The following is a 14225-nucleotide window of genomic DNA, read 5'->3' on the forward strand; positions in this document are numbered from 1 at the left end:
CACTTCATAAGGAGATCAGGGATCACCAAAGACATGGATGAAGTGTTGCCCCGTGTTGGCCATTGATAGCAGGAGAAAAATAAAAATGGAGTCATTACCTTTCATTGGCTGAGTACATTTTGTGGTGTAACCTTTCACAAACACTTAAAGGTCTATTTTTCAAATTATTTTATATATCACAAATGTGAGAAGCTTTCAACCAGTCTTTACAAATGTTGGTTATATTTTACTTCATACACTACTTTCCTATGATCTTTTGCTCCATCTAGTGTCCATAGTGCAGTATTGATCATAGGAAATCACTGTATTACCTTGCATATGGCAAGACTTTATCATATTTGGTGGGCAAATGCATGTCACATTCTTCCAGCTTTTTTATAAATAGACCCTTTCATTTCCTTTGTGGATACCTGAGTGCGGTAGATATCAAAGAACATAAATTTATTAAACCAACCATTGATTTATAAAAGAAGATACTACGTTTGTCCAAATGATTGCACTAAGTATAATGTAAATTAACACCATCTAGTGGACGGATTTAGCATTTTCAAATTTAAATCAATTGCAAACATTTGACCAGCACAGCAGATAGCTTAATAACATTTATATAAAGATGGGAAGTATGTAGCAGATAAATGAATAGACCTCCTTGCAATGTTATTACCAGGCTGCAGCTAGGGGGAGCTCTAATGTTTGGATTGTGATCACAGCAGAGTGATCCCATCTAGCGCACATTAACCCTTTCACTGCCAGAGCTGTGTTTGCATTATTTTTGCACACATGGTAAAATGCAGATTTTGGGCCTGAAGATTAGATAAAAACCCCAAACATATATTTTCTGAAAGCAGAGGCCCTGGAGAATAAAATGGTGGTAATTGTTAAGGTGTTCCTCGTACACAAATGTCACCTTCATATCCGGGTTTATTTTCTCCTTTCCCCCATTTTCTATGGTGTGATCTTTTCTACAATACATTGTTATAATAATGTAACACGTTGTGTATTGTATATTGTAAATCAGATCAGTGAATATTATTTGGTCTTTGTGAAAGTTATAGAGTCTACAAGCTATGGTGCCAATCATTGAAAATTGATCACACCTGATGTACTGACGGCCGAATTTCATTTCTTGAGACATTAATAAGCCAGGACAGTATAAATACCCCCCAAATGACCCCTTTTTGGAAAGTAGACATTCCAAGGTATTTAGTAAGAGGCATGGTGAGTTTTTTTTAAGTTGACATTTTTTTCCCACCATTCTTTGCAATATAAAGATTTTTTCCCCCCACAAAATTGTTATATTAACAGGTTATTTCTCACACACGGCATAGGCATACTTGCAACTACACCCCAAAACACATTCTTCTACTCCTCCTCTTCTAGTATGGCCATACCACATGTGTGAAACTTTTACACAGCCTCGCTACATACAGAGGCCCAACATCCAAGGAGTAATTTCAGGTATTCTAGGAGCATAAATTACACAACTACTTTCCTGACAACCTATCACAGTTTTGAAGGCCATGGAGCACCAGGCCAATGGAAAAGCCTACAAAATTACCCAATTATGGAAAGCAAACACCCCAATGTATATTCTATTAGGCATATTGAGTCTTTTGAACATGTAATTTTTTTCCATACGTTTTTGGAAATCGTGGAAAGAAAATGAAAACGCTTTTTTTTTTTAACACAAAGTTGTTCATTTATAAGATATTTCCAACATATAGCATGTACATAGCAACATTTATACCCCAAAATACATTCTGCTACTCCTCCTGTATGGTGATACCACATGTAACGGAACAGGGCACCCCTGACTGGGTACCTCCGTTGACAGATGCTCCTAGTGCTTTCCAAGGGCACCAAGCACTCCACCAGACACTGTAACCACGTCAGACCCCACGAACCGCCGCAGTTTGGTTAGGGTCTCGCAATCTCCTACCCACCCTGGACCTACGACAAGGCTCCAGGTTCCTGTGGGTGAACCTCCTTTCCCCAGAGAGTGCAGCAGACAAGCTCTTATACAAGCTCTTACAAGAGCTTAGGGATTATCCAAGGGAGTATGGAGGATATAGCAATCCCTTGTAGCCGATTCCCCCAATGAGAGACAGGACTCTAGATTGAGGGTGAAGTAACTCTAGAACAGCTTTACTGAACAAGACTTATATACAGTTTTCACCCACAAGGTTACCACCCAGATGGACCTTGTTGAAGACTGGACGTGATATTCACCATCCAATAGGAACAGAGTTTTACACTCTTATACAGTGTACAAAATATACAATGTGGGACAATCCCCCCTCCTCCTTAGCACCCAATCCACATATCTTTATACATCCCATAATACGTTTCTCTTAAGGCAGACAGACAGAACAATGGTAGGTCATTAGCACTTAACAATGAGACAGGGCAATCCACATTCCCTCCCAATACACAAACAAAAGGAAAACCTTTCTGACATTGAAAGATATGTAATATACACAGCATTTAGGAATTACAGATTTCATGGCAAATGGGAATAAATCTTAATATTTCTATATGGAGATATTGCTGACAAATATGAAGCAATCCAAACCATTACTTATCTGTCTTTAAATTCCAGTGACGGTGAATACTGTCACACCACATGTGTGAGACTTTTACACAGCATGGCAACATAGAGAGGCCCAACATGCAAGGAGCACCATCAAGTGTTCTAGGGACATAAAGTACACATATAAATTCCTGACAAACTATCATTTTTGTAGATCTTTCATAATTCTAATGCATAGCATGTACAGTGAGGGAAAATTCTAATCTCAGAATGTTACCTGTATAAAAAAGACACCTGTCCACAGAAGCAATCAATTATATTCCAATTTCTCCACCGTGGCCAAGACCAAAGGGCTGTCCAAAGATGTCAGGGACAAGATTGTAGACCTACACAAGGCTGGAATGGGCTACAAGGCCATCGCCAAGCAGCTTGGTGAGAGGGTGACAACAGTTGGTTAGATTATTCGCAAATGGAAGAAACACAAAATAACTGTCAATCTCCTTTGGTCTGGGACTTTGTGCAAGATCTCACCTCATGGTGTTTCAATGATCATGAGAATGGTGAGGAATCAGCCTAGAATTACACGGGATAATCTTGCCAATGACCCTTAAGGCAGCTGGGACCATAGTCACCAAGAAAACAATTGGTAACACCCTACACTGTGAAGGACTGAAATCCTGCAGAGCATGCAAGGTCCTTCTGCTCAAGAAAGCACATTAACAGGCCCGTCTGAAGTTTGCTAATAAACATCTAAGGCCGGGTCCGCAGTTTAGCAGTGGGTTCACACTGCTGTGTGGAGTGGCTCACAGCAGAGGTCTGGTGTGTCCCTGTTCTCTTTTTCAGGGATGAAGCAGGCCCAAATTTTTGGCTGCATTCGGACCTGAAACAGGTCAGAAGACGCACAGGACTCTTCTGCAAACCGCTCCGCAGCCATCCCCGAGCTGTGTGAATCGGCTCCATTGAGAGCTGGTCACAGTCTCTAGTGTAAACCAGCCTGAATGATTCAGAGGAAAACTTGGTGAAAGTGTTGTGGTCAGATGAGACCAAAATCAAGCTCTTTGGCATCAACTCAACTTGCCGTGTTTAGAAGAGGAGGATTGCTGCCTATGACCCCAAGAACACCATCCCCACCATCAAACATGCAGATGGAAACATTATGCTTTGGGGGTGTCTTTCTGCTGAGGGGACAGGACAACTTCACAGCATCAAAGGGACAATGGACGGGGCCCATGTACTGTCAAATCTTTGGTGAGAACCTGCTTCCCTCAGTCAGGGCATTGAAAATAGGTGGTGGATGGCCCAAGGCAACAAAGGAGTGGCTCAAGAAGAAGAAGCACATTAAGGTCCTGGAGTGGCCTAGCCAGTCTTTAAACCTTAATCCCATTGAAAATATGAGGAAGCTGAAGGTTCGAGTTACCAAACATCAGCCTTGTAACCTTAATGTGATTGTAAAGTCTTTTTTTTTTTTCTATTAAATCAACAAATATGTTATACTTACCTCCTCTGTGCAGTTGGTTTTGCACAGGGCAACCTGGATCCTCCTATTCTCGGGTCCCTGGCTGGAGCTGCTGGCTCCTCCCTTCTGTTGAGTGCCCCCACAGCAAGCAGCTTGATATGGGGGCACCAGAGCCAAGCTGCAGCTCCCTGTGTCCATTCAGACACGCAACTACCGTTCAGCCCTGCCTCCTCTCTCTCTTGATTGGATAACTGAGTTTGATTGACATCAGTGGGGACCAATGGCACCGCTGCTGTGTCTCAGCCAATCAGGAGAGAGAGTCTCGGACAGCTAAGGCATTTGTGGCCATCAAATGCATTAAGATAAAAACCTTCTGACTTTACAACCACTTTAATGACTTGGAGAGGATCTGCAAAGAGTAGTGGGACAAAATCCTTCCTGAGATGTGTGCAAACCTGGAGGCCAACTACAAGAAACATCTGACCTCTGTGATTACCAACAAGAGTTTTGCCACCAAGTACCAAGTCATGTTTTGGGAAGGGCTCAAATACTTCTTTCACTCATTAAAATGCAAATCAATTTATAACTTTTTTGAAATGCGTTTTTCTGGATATTTTTGTTGTTATTCTGTCTCTCACTGTTAAAATAAACCGACCATTAAAATTATAGACTGATCATTTCTTTGTCAGTGGACAAATGTACAAAATCAGCAGAGGATCAAATACTTTTTTCCTTCACTGTACATACCAAGAAATACACCCGAAAATACATTCTGCTGGCCAAAGGGTAAACAAAATATTACCTGTGGTTTTAGTAGTGCAGTTGTCCACAGAGGAGAGCATTGGTCCAGTCAGCAGGCAGGGTTGTGGTCAGTAACAACAAAAGTAATTTGTCCAGGCAGCAGGCAGGAATATTGTCTATAGTCAGTACAGTCAGCAGGCAGAGATACTGTATTGTCAGCACAGCCAAAGCATTGGTTCAGGCAGCAACATGGTCAGCACAGCCAAAATATTGGTCCTGGTATTAGGCAGGAACATTGTCCACAGTACAGGTAGCAGGCAGAGGCATGATGGCAATAAGTTAGCAGCAGGCAGAAATATCAGGCTTAGGGCCTCAGTCAGGTAAGAGCTGGGCACTGTTAAACTTTCAGTATGAAATAGAAATACATTTTTATTATTACAGGTCAAGAATGGTGAACTTTGAGGCCTCAATTGACCTTGTTACATATTGAGTCAAAACCCTTTCAGTTTGAAACACACATTGCATCCATTGTTTGACATGGTTTTGTTTGCATGTACTTTAAGAGGAGAAGCCATGTCATCTGCCCCCAAGAGGAGCTGTGTTTGACGAACTTTTAAATACAATGCTCAGAAAGGCAGATAAATAAATTGCTTATCACAGGTGGAACGGCCTTTGGGGGAAAAGGTTTACATAAGACATTCTTCCCCTGGTCATGAAACAAGAAAAGCCAGAGAGATCATAAAACTTTATGTTCGGGCCATGACTCACACAATGGGCGAAACTCAATTTCAGGATAACACCTGTGTTCAACCATCCACCATGCAAGTAAACTATTGTTTCCACCCTGAGAAGACAAACAAAACTGTCTGGACAAAGACTAGAATCTATCATTTATTTACCTAAACACCAACAGGGGGGTAAAGTTGTTGGAATCTACATGGAGTCAAATAACCATTGTCACTTAGATTGATGAGAACTGCAAATCTCAAAATGAATTTCATAAAATCATAAAATGATACAACATCTTTGCCCCATCATATACAAAAGGTGTTATGGAACTATGATGTTATGACAACCTCCTACTGAGAAGTACATTATATTCTATCATATAGTAGTGTCAAATGGTCAGAAATTTTGCCCATATTTTATCATCCAGTCCCAAATCATGAATGTACTGTTGTTAACATAATAATGCCTAAATTGATAATATTCTGATCAGAAGTAACCATGTGTAGAAAAAGTTACATATACAAGCTGTTGTGTATCAATATATATAACTGTATATGTATCTATATAATTCTTACTGCTACTAATTGAAGTCTTGGGTTAAACAGTAAAATCCAATATATATATATTACATAAGATATATTAAATATGAGAATGGTGTTATCCAGATTAATCTTTATTCAGATACCTGGTGGATTAAATGGACGTCATAGATGAGAGCATGATTACATTTTATGTTGTTTTATAATAGTCTTAAATGGAGAAATCTTTATTTAATATACTGGTTAACCAAGAGGTGTCACCCTATGACATCACCAGTTAATGAATAAGTAACCCCAACCAATAGGATAATGTTCCTCCCACGGGGTTTGGCTTATGATAATTTTTACTGCCCTTTTGTTCAACACAAAATAAAAAGGAACCAGAGATGTAATAGGAGACACAAGACATCACATTTTGCCCAATATACATCACACTTACAACATACACACTATTTTTTTTTTTAATCAAACAGTTCTTTATTGAACAAAAAAAGTGCAAATAACAGTAACAGGGTAATGCAGTAATCCACAAATAATTAGCCAAGCTATGACCAGAACAACAGGGTATGAGTATCAAAGGACATATTTGCGAGTACATACCCAGAAAAGTAACCCAGACAAGTATCAATGGCATGGAACAACTACACAACAGCGTGAGGCGTGAGGACCGAGGAACACTGTGAATGGCCTGCGGACCAGGGAACTATGTAGGGGAGGGGGACGGGAGACCGGGTCCAATACACGTCTCCGGGGCCTGGGTCCACCTGTCCCATATCTTAGTAAATTTCGTGGGACATCCACGATGACTATATAGAAGTTTCTTATACGGAATAGTGGCATTAACCTCCCTCAGCCAATCATGAAAAGCAGGAGGTCTATCTCGCATCCAACTTCTCGCAATCAGCTTTCGGGCAGAGAACAGGACCTCATGCAGAAAGATAGTGGTATTCATGCTGGTGTCAGGAAATATACCCAATAGACACGGCTTGGGGACCAGTGAGAGAGGAGAGCCCATGGTGTCATGCAGGAATTTAACTATCTGTGCCCAGTAGCCCTGAACCTCTGGGCAGCTCCACAACAAGTGATAAAAAGTTCCCCGCTCCCGTTTACACATAGGGCAGGTGTCTGAGGTGTCACGTCTGTATTTGGCTGTCAGGATGGGGGTAAGATACGCACGATGTAGGATATATATTTGCGTAAGACGGTCGGACAATTTAGGGGAGGCCAGTTTACAAGTATCCAGGGCGTCACTCCACTCGTCATCCTCCAGGGCTCCCACATCCTCCTCCCATCTAGCCTTAGGGACATAAGCCAGGACCGTGGACGCCGGCTCGTGCAACATAGTATATAAAATCGAAATGAGGTGACTAGGGTCCGAGCAGCTAACCACTTCCAGCACAGGAACTGGAGGAAGGGCAGGGAGAGGTTGAGGGAATTGTGTCTGGAAAGCGTGTCTCAGTTGAAGATATCTATAATGCATATGGGGGGGAAGATGGAACTTGGTGGAGAGGGACTCAAAGTTCCTAATATTGCCATTTGTGAGGAGATGAGACAAGAATAAGATTCCGTGTCGTACCCACACATGCACATCTGGTATAGTCTGGAACTCAGGAAGGGAGGCATTACACCACAAGGGGGTGTATTCGTGAAGGTCCGGGAGGGCCAGCTTGCTCGAGACCACATCCCACAGCCTCCGATAGTGATACAACATTGAAGTCCTGCTGTCTCTGCTATCTGCCCCCCGTATACCCGAGACTATGAGAGACAGTGGATCTGTGAGTGCATGGGCCCGAGACGGTGCAAGGAGCGCTAGGAATCTTTCCCTATCAGAAGAATTAAAATGGAAAAAATGAGACAGCTGCGCTGCAATATAGTATAAATTAAAATCAGGGAGAGCCATCCCCCCTAGATTGGTAGCATTCTTCAGTTTCCGCCAGGACAATTTGTGCCTGGAGGATCCCCAGACAAACGGTTTAAGGAGAGATTCCAATTGAAGAAAATATCGGAGTGGGAGATATATCGGGGAATGCCACAAGACATAGAGCAGTTTTGGGAGTAACACCATCTTTATCAGATTGATGCGTCCCATGACCCCCAATGGCAGTCTAGCCCAAGTCTGAGTCCGTGTTTTAACCATGGAAAGGAGAGGTAGTAAGTTGTCCGGGACATAATCAGACGCTCTCGTCGTGACTTGAACTCCCAAGTATTTAATGCGATCCACCCTACACAAGGGGAACTCAAGGCTGTGGGGGACCGACGAGATATCGTCGATGGGCAGGATTTGGGACTTATCCCAGTTAATTTTTAAGCCCGAGAATTTGCCATAGCGGCCAATCAGGGACAACGCTGTATGGAGAGAGGCCTCTGGGTCCGCCAGAAACAGCAGTGTGTCGTCCGCGTACATGCTAATCTTCTCCTCCAAGGGTCCCACGCGAAGGCCGCCTATATCCGGGTGGGTCCTAATAGCAATGGCTAGGGGCTCCGCCACCAGAGCGTACAACAGTGGGGACAACGGACATCCCTCTCTACTAAGAGGGAAAGCAGCAGATGTCCAGCCGTTGGCCAACACCCTGGCCACCGGTGCCTGGTACAGAACCTGCACCCAGCGGACAAAATGCGGGCCAAAGCCAAACCCCTCCAGGCATCTCCAAAGAAACTTCCACTCCACAGAGTCGAAAGCTTTGGCGGTGTCCAAGGACACCACCACTCTGGATCCCACATTATCGTGCGTGGCCTGTAAATTCATAAATAGCCTTCTCAAATTAAAGGAAGTGTTCCTGCCGGGCATGAAGCCCGACTGGTCGGTGTGGATCAGAGAGAGGATGACCTTGTTGACCCGAATGGATAAGAGTTTCGCCAAAATTTTCACGTCAACCTGGAGAAGGGATATAGGTCTGTAGGACTCTGGACGATGCGGATCCTTACCGGGCTTAGGTATTAGAATCACCAGAGCCTCTCTCATGGATGGGGGCAGAGCAGAGGTCTCAAAGATATCTGTAAACAACGCCAACAAGCGTGGGGCCAAGTCTTCAGCGTATGCTGAATAGAATTCTATTGGGAGGCCGTCTAGGCCGGGTGATTTGGCTCTCGAGAATTGCGATATGGCCTCCACGATCTCCTCCACCGTAAGCGGGGCCTCCAAAGACTCTACCTGCTCGGCCGACAATTGGGGGAGTTCTATAGAGGCCAAAAAAGCATTCATTAGAGAATCATCCGCCGGGGCCACAGAAGTGTAAAGATCCCGAAAAAACTCCCTGAACAAATCAGCCACCTGCTCAGGATCAGCGGTCAAAGAACCCTGTGGTGAGCGCAACTTAATCACCACCGGGGGCCTATCTTCGCAATGCACCAGATAAGCCAAGAGTTTACCCGCTCGCTCCCCGTGCTCAAACAGTTTCTGCTTTTGGAAAAATAACTTCCTACGAGCCCTTTCATATTCCATCTGCGCTACCACCCTAGTCACAAGGTTAAGCTGCGCGGCTCCCTCCGGCGTTGGAGCCGCCTGGAAGGCCTGCTCCGCCGCAGCCAGATTGCGCAGAGCGCCGTTATAGCTCTCCACAGACTCAGCCTTGATCTTGTTGATTGCATGTGTTAAATGGGATCTGACATGTAGCTTAAACGTTTCCCAAACCACTGAAGGGGAAGCAGAATGGTCATTCTCCGCAAAAAACTGTCTCCAGACCGATGACACATCCGTCTCCTCAGGAAGAAGCCCGAGCCAATGTGGGTTAAGCCTCCACGCCGGGGGGGGACGGTCACGGCCATAACTAATCTTCACCCAGTAGGGACAGTGATCCGACAAACCCCGAGCCGAGAAACCAGCGTCCAACAGGCGTGGGAGGAGGGAAGGGGAGACCAGGATAAAATCTATGCGAGACATGGACTGACGAGCAGAGGAGTAACAGGAGTAGGCCAGCTTATCAGGGTATGTAGCTCTCCAGGTGTCAAAAAGGTTAAATTCCGTCAACAGTCTAGCAAATCTAGTCGAGGTGGGTAGGGGAGAGGACGGGGGCACCGTATGAAGTCTGTCCAAACTAGGATTCAGGGTATTATTAAAATCCCCCAACCAGAGTACCGGTATGTGGGGGTTTGACATCATAAAATCCAGGCCCTCCATAAGGATAGTAGAGGAAAATGGGGGGGGCACATAATACGCCATAAGTAGGAAAGGTTCCCCATACAGCAGCACAGAAAGAAACACAAATCTACCCTGAGGGTCTACTAGGGATCCCCGGAGCTCAAAATGTACAGTCTTGGCCACGAGTACAGCCACCCCCCGCGAATGGGAAGTGAACATGGAATGGAACGTCCAGCCAATCCACGGGCGACGGAGTGCCATCTGAAGTCTGCCCTCAAGGTGGGTCTCCACCAGCACCACCACATCTGCACGCTGGCTTTTAAGAGAGGTAAACACTGCCGAGCGTTTAATCCTGTCGCCCAGGCCCCGGACGTTCCATGTTAGAAATTTAAGTTGGGCCATTAATTGTTGGTAGCAGCAAGCTGCGCAGGAGCCCCGGGAGTCCCGTGGGACCCACAGTAATAAGAGTTACCATGCATGTTAGGGGAGTAGCCTCGGTCAGGCACAGAGACAGTTGTTCCATAAAAATTGCAAACAGCCGTAGAAAACTGAACAGGGTAAACAATACACATTCCCACAGATACAGATCAATTGTGAACAATAAAGAAAACAGTACCCCCCACCCCGCCCTGCACCAACCCAAACATGTGCGGGCATTCAAATCCCATATCCAACCACAACAGAACCCGGACCTGTAAAACTTAAGAAAATAGGGACCATCAGAAAAAACCCCCGCACAAAAATGAGGGGAAAAACAGGTCCAGCATCCGGCCCAGGAAAACAACAGCCTGAGCATATACCCCCACCGTCCACACAGACAATGGAGGAGTGGTTGGTGCGCAGCTCTGCCTGACACAGAGCCCACGGGCGAAACTTCGCTGGGTAGCAAAGACACAGTCGTAGGAAAGCTAGAAAACTGGGTAAGGAGTACCAAAAGTAAGGAAAGAGGAAGAAAAAAGAAGAAAGGGGGAGAAAAAAGTAGAGAAAAGGGGAAGAAAAGAGGGGTTTGGTAAGAGAGAAGAAGAAGAAAAGAGGACTAGGGCCCACCGGCCAAAAAACCCCATGGGCAGCAGTAATCAACAACACACATGGCGTCATAGGAGGATAGAAAGGAGAAGGTAGAAAGAGAGTATGGTCACCGAGGCGAAAAAGGAGGGGAGAGAGAGACACAGAGATATAAAGGCATACATGTGAGGATATCAAGGCACATAGGAGAACAGCGCGGTCTCCTTCCAGACCAGTGAATGGTTCGTGGACCGGGCAGGATAAAAGTGAGGGAGTTCAAGGCAGCACAGGAGCAGTCATAGTCACCTTCCAGACAAGGGTATGGGATACGCAACCCGGAGAGGGAGCTGCCATGTGAGAGAAATTGCCAATAAGCCTGTCACCAGCGGGTAGTAGAGAAGAGGTAGGGGGGGGAGTTCAATTCCGAGCGTCCAAACGTTCCAGCCACGATATGGCAGCCTCCGGATCATCAAAAAAATGAACTCTGTCTCCCCCCTCCACTCGCAAACGAGCCGGGAACAACATAGCATATTTTATGTTCTTGACACGTAGTCTACGTTTGGCTTCAAGGAAGGTCTTGCGCTTTTTCTGCACTTCGGCCGAAAAGTCGGGGAATATTGCAATCCGTCCATTCCCATAAGGAATATTGCCCTTTTCCCTGTTTAAGCGCAAGATGGTGTCTCTATCCCGATAGTTCAACATCTTAGCAATAAAGGTGCGGGGAGGCGCCCCCGGAGGAGGAGGTTTCCCCGATAAACGGTGGGCTCGTTCCACTGTAAATGTGGGGGAGAAGGCCTCGCGCCCATAAGTATCGGTCAGGAGCCGCTCCAGGAAATCCGCCGGGTCCCTGCCCTCTGCCCCTTCCGGGAGACCAATCAGCCTTATATTACACCGCCTCAGTCTATTCTCCATGTCGTCCTGTTTAAGCAAAAGCTGGCTCACCTGGAGCTGGAGATGATCAGAGGTATGCTGCAGGGGGGCAGGGAATCCTCCACTCCGCTGATCCTTTGTTCAGCCTCGCCGACCCGGTCACGCACCTTCTGTAGGTCCTGGCGGATCAGGGAGATGTCAACTTTGATCTCCTCAATTTTGGCCGTGAGGGAGGTCTGGCAGAGCGAGATCGCATCCAGAACACGGGTCGTGTCCGCAGTCGCCACGCTACCTCCCGCACCCGCCTCGGCGCCATCTTGGGGAGAGCCATCCTTCTCCTGTCGGCGAAATTTGTCGAGTTTAGCCACAGTGTCCGTGGGTTTCTTCGGCGGCGACATGGTGCCTGAGGTACTAGGGCACAAGGAGGGTGCCGTGAAGCCAAAAGTAAGGCCCGGGGTGCAGGATAAATGAGGTTAAAGGATGATCAGCCGGCGGAGCTCTAGTCACTAGCGTCCTACTCCATGCCGCTCCAGGCCACGCCCCCCAACATACACACTATTACAGCTATGGACAGACTCACCTACACAGACGCCATCTTGGTCCACCATGTATCTGAACCTTTGAGGGACGCCAAACGAAGCTCCTCCCTAATTGGCCACCATCTTGGAAAAGCAGCCATCTTAAGGAACCTGGTAACTACTATTCTAAGCTAGCGGCCATTTTAAATATGGTAATTATGCCTTGCTGTTATTTGATTATTATTCAATATTGTTTATATACTTCCTTAAATGTTTTACATTTCATATTTAAAGGGTAACAAAAGTACAATCCCAGCCGTATAAACCATATGTAGATTTTTCTCTAAAGAGATGATTTTTGTTTTTATAACATTTTTAATATCAGATTAAGCGCATTATTTGCGATTTTACGTCTTCCGTTTTGCATGGCTTATTCTCACTTCATCTGCAGTGGAATGACTTTCGGCCATGTGATTCGCAGACTATTGTGGTCTGATTATATAGAATATTAATTTATGGTTCATACTACACCTGGGAAAAACATAATCTTGCTTTATTTTACTTTCATCGTTTAGCTAAATATCACATTGCATTTATCGTTTTAAGTTTGTATCTTATGTAAGGTTATCTCTTTGTGTCACCCAAGTATGATCATTTATGGTGAAAATATGTCTTGCGAATAAATATTCTTATATATATATATTCCCTACTGTAGACTGTTTCACTAAGATTGGTATATGCTTTTAAAAAGAAATTAACTGATAAAAAAAAGAACTCGGGAAAATTGCGTGGTATACTATGAGTGTCTGAACAAAATTAATTGGGTTTTTTCTGAGATATTAAATTATTTGCCGTAATCGGCTGGAGGCACTGCGTCATAATTCTATTGATAGTTCAGACATCGCCTTTTAGTAATAAATTAAAAATAGTCAAATTTTATACCAAAACGCACAACAACATGTGACCGGCTGTGATTGGACACAGTCGATCACATGGGTAAATAGCCAAGTCATTGGCTCTTTTCCAAGATCAGGGTCGCGCCCTGTCCAAGCAGCACGGTGCGGCCACAATCGCCGCACTGCGTGCCCCCACTTGCGCACGAGAGAGGCTGTTCTGGTAAGCCGTCATGTGAACGAGAGCCGCACCGCTCCGCCGTCATTTGACGGTGGGTGTGCGGGCGGCAAGTGGTTTAGGGGGAATGCTGTGGACCTCCCACTTACCTCAGAGTTCCCAGAATTCCCCCTTTAATTAGGGTTCCCAAAGCCCCCCTTACATCAGAATCTGCAGGGCACCCCTTAAACCTTACCTTATTGTACTCACTCACTTGGAGGCACGAGAAAGGGAAGGGAGAGAGGGTGGAGACTTCAGTCATAGACATTGGATAGTGAGCTCACTCACCCGAGGGTGGAGGCTCAGGCATCGAAGCCTTTCATCCACAATGTATCTGCCAGTTGCTGAGCTTCAAACTTCCAGCCCACACACATCCCTTTCCTGAGGCACAGAATTCCAGGGATTGGAGTGTGGGTGGGCAGACAGAGAGGTAGGGGTGAGAGGAGGAATAGATCAAGCCCTTCTCTCCTGTCTGTGTATGGGGGTGAGGCCGGTGTGCACATCTATGCACTCAGGGGTTGTGGTACTTGAGGAGCCACAGTCCATTCTGAATATGATGTCTGGGTTTCAGGTGGCCTGAAACCCGGACACATGATTCAAAACCCGAACTGTCCAGGTGAATCCTGGACGGATGGCAACCCTACAGGAA

The 14225-nt window shown here is 45.4% G+C and overlaps 2 protein-coding genes across 2 annotated transcripts in view; one reads left to right on the plus strand and one right to left on the minus strand.

Moving 5' to 3' along the window:
• The window catches only part of LOC309550684 (uncharacterized protein), a 1024308-nt gene that overhangs the window by 271223 nt on the left and 738860 nt on the right, over positions 1–14225 (plus strand). The window lies entirely within an intron of this gene.
• The window catches only part of LOC309550755 (uncharacterized protein), a 318095-nt gene that overhangs the window by 27474 nt on the left and 276396 nt on the right, over positions 1–14225 (minus strand). The window lies entirely within an intron of this gene.

This window comes from Pelophylax lessonae, assembly GCF_965119305.1.
Source record: "Pelophylax lessonae genome assembly, chromosome: 3".
NCBI lineage: Eukaryota > Metazoa > Chordata > Amphibia > Anura > Ranidae > Pelophylax > Pelophylax lessonae.